Raw genomic sequence first — 3,529 nt, 5'->3', positions numbered from 1 at the left:
AACTATTATCTAACTATTAACATACGTTGCATCAAATCATACAGTTAACTACTTTATATAAAGAGATATATAGTCTGAGGGCTCTCAGATAACCTCATTCATTCAAAAAACTCTACTTTGCTAAGATTTTTTTTTTCACAATATCACTTCTTTATTCTGATTTAAACATTAATAAAATTTTGACAGAAATATTTTCATGAGCGGACTTCTTACGAGCCATTTTCTGTTGAGATCAGCCCCTTAATTGGCAACTCAGCTGCCCCTTTGAGCTCTGACCTCAATCTGAGTGTAGCAACAAAGCTTAAAATAATAATTTTTATGATAAAAAGACGGTAAAGATCAGTCACCAAACCATCGTTCAGTCTGCTTGGTTGGGAACGGTGCGGGCCTCTTCTGACATCGTCAACTTTCCCCTGTGAGTCCAATGAACTAAGCAGTGATTTGATAAGTGTTGGAAACTGTACTCTTATCATGAATAGTAACATGCAATGATGGAAAATAAAATAAAAAGCTTGTGCTCTAACAATTATTAATTGTAAGACTAAACAACCTGCTACGGCCCTAGTTAAAGGATATCCAAAAACAATTAAATAATTATTATAAAGCCATAAAGATCATTTTTTTAAAGTTTAGATACGGCCACAACTCGCAAAAACTTTCTGAAATATAAGATGGAAAATACTGAATTATAAGAAGTTTATATTGACTCCTTCTCATCCCTAAGGAAACGTACGTACACTAGTCGTACAAAACGAGTGAGGGGCTGACGCGCTATCCGCGTGCTTCTATATTTCCGTATTTCCAAAGAAACCAATCTGAAAATCCTGATGAGTGCAAGAGTAAACTCGGATTTCTTGTATCCATATAATGAGACTTCACCAAGTCAGCCAGTTGGGCTTTTTTTTTTTAATGATTTAACATGCATAAGGTATATCTAATATGGTTTTAATGACATTTTATGCTCCCTCCAGCCCTTCAATTTTTTTTTGGCATTAAAATTATATCTTTTTCTCTTTACGATTACTAAATTCCAATGGAGTTGAATGATCATCAAGCGCTGGACTTACATTGTGAAACATCATCCCTCACCATGCCAAGACCTTAAGCTAGCTAGCAATGAACATAAGCAACTAATAGTTTTAATGCTGAAGACATTGTAAAAGATCAAATCCTATCCATTTCACGAAATATATAGGTGATTCAAAAAATTTCTACCATCTAACAAAACAAGCTGCAGCACAGCATAAATAATTAAATAGTTGAAAAGGCCAAAATATATACAATCACCGACTGTACGTAATTGAAAATCGCATCCATAGGCATGTTGAGTGAACAATTAAAGAAGAACCAAACTAGAGCTCATCATGAATGCGACGAGTTTAAACTATATTCATTTTTGGTGGTGCTTCAGGTTGGATTGTTTAGAGATGACTTTTGTTTTTTTCTCTCAATTCTAATCTACAATTAGCTCTAATTTAAATATATATAATAATTTATTCTTGTGATTATGTACTCTTTTGCCACCTCTAAGCATCTCTGATCCCCTTTTTACATCACATCACTAGGTACTCTATAAGGCCTAGGAGGTCCTCTGCTCCTAAAAACTTAAAGGGAAAAGATTATAAAAGGGATAAGTCTATGCTTCTAATTCACTGCCCACAAAGACATAACATGTTTGATAAAGTAGGATGCACCGTTCTCTTTATGCCTTCTCCCCTCCAAAGTCCGGTTCTCCACCTATGAAAGGTTCAGTGTATTTGAGGCCCCTAGGTTGTCACCTTTAGCTCGCTTCCGCAGCTACGAGCACGTTGGAATTTTTGGGGGACAGCAATAGGTGGATGTCGACAGGTCATGCCCCATTGGAAAAATATGAATACGTGGACTCATGCGAATTGCGAAAAAGAATATATTAGAAGTCGATTGCTCTCGGAATACAGACCTCCGAGCTTTTGTTCTTTCTAATATATCTCTGATTCTAACTTTAAAGCTTTTACTTAACACTTCGCCGTTTTTTTTTGTTTTAATTGAAGCAACAACGTTCTTTTTTCATTAAAATATTTTGTAAAAAAAACTAATGCATGAATATATCATGCATAGAAAAATAATTTTTATATATTTTCTTGGTCATAAAAAAGTGGCATATTTTAATTAAGTATCTATTTTTCTGAAAAAGTTATCTAAAATATCTATTATATCGTTAATAAAGAAAAGATCCTATTCTATCTGAAAACTTAAAAATATTTCTGAAAAAACAATCTCAATTACCATCTGATGAAAATTAAACTTTTCATATTTTATACGAGTTTTTCTTTTTCGTAAAATATATGGATCTTATTCCTATGGAGAAAGTCACTTTTGTATCTCTCTTATTTAAAAACTCCAACCAAATATGAAGCATCTTTTTATTTTTCCATAGATCTCACTTTTCTCTCTTTCTTTCTTTCTTCTTTTTTTTTTTCTTTTTTTGCGAACCAAACCAAAAGGTTTAAGCTATCCAGACTAGTAACAAATTGTCCAACAATGGAAATGGTAGGGCCATTCTCCTCTGAACATACCTTGTCGTGAAACAGCATCCATCATCCATCCCCTTGCAACCTTTGCTCCCAAACATATCTGGATCTTGGATTCTCAAATCTTCTACAAACATACCTATTGGTTAACACAAGAAAGCATGTAAATCTCAGGCATACTGCGGGTGAGAAGTGCTAAAGAGTTTTTTCCAACCCACATATTGTAGCAATGTGTGTCTTCTTCCTCTCGTTTGGGGCCTCCTTGTAGTCGACCAGATGTGGAACCAACAGCCTGTAGCAGAACCACATAATATTTGGGAAATGTCACTACCAAAGCACTCGAACCACAGCAGAGGTTGCTCATTTTGCTTCTCTTTTCACATTTCTTAGATATACAACTTCACCATCTTGATGAAGCGTTGATAGTATTTGGCAGCTCGACTAGGTTGAAACCATTATCTGCATTTCATAAGTTCTCATCATGTTTTCAAAAATTCCAAAGCACATTATGTCAAAAGATAAATAAAGATATGGATTCAATTAATGCTTATAGTCATAGGTGCTCTCTCTCTCTCTCTCTCTCACTCACTCTCTCTCTCTCTCTCACTCTCTCATGGATTCAAAATAATAGAACATATCATACTGTACTAGTTCGGTACCAGTATTAGGTATGAGTGGCGTACTGATAATCGGTATGTCAAAAAAATTTCATACTGTACCGATAATGTGCAAATGGAGCACCGGTATGGGTCTAGCACCGAAACAACAAATCTTGATAAATAATATTTTTTTATAATATGATAAATAATAAAGGTTGCAAATAGATTGTTTATTTGATCATTTGTGAGAACAAATAGATAAAATAATCTTGATGAAGCAACCTAATCAAATTTAAAAAACAGAAAAACAATCCTAGCTGACAATAGCTGCAGCAAATCTGACACTAGCAGCACAAGTCAGGATAAATTCTCGGAACCTACATTACTACATGATAACTAAGCTAACAAGATTTTACAAGC

At 34.3% G+C, this 3,529-nt stretch overlaps 1 long non-coding RNA gene across 1 annotated transcript; it reads right to left on the bottom strand.

The window, feature by feature from the left end:
- Positions 1 to 275: 275 nt before the first annotated feature.
- Positions 276 to 2,856, bottom strand: LOC148703637 (uncharacterized). The gene is made up of 3 exons (XR_015976948.2): positions 2,729 to 2,856; positions 2,556 to 2,649; positions 276 to 413 (listed from the first exon to the last, which is right to left on the bottom strand). It is a non-coding gene; the product is annotated as an uncharacterized LOC148703637 (long non-coding RNA).
- Between the last annotated feature and the right edge of the window lie 673 nt (positions 2,857 to 3,529).

The sequence above is a fragment of the Phoenix dactylifera genome, chromosome 4, assembly GCF_051530095.1.
Source record: "Phoenix dactylifera cultivar Ajwa chromosome 4, Ajwa_hap1_PhDact_Kaust_v1.1, whole genome shotgun sequence".
NCBI lineage: Eukaryota > Viridiplantae > Streptophyta > Magnoliopsida > Arecales > Arecaceae > Phoenix > Phoenix dactylifera.
This window is presented reverse-complemented; position numbering and strand designations above follow the sequence as displayed.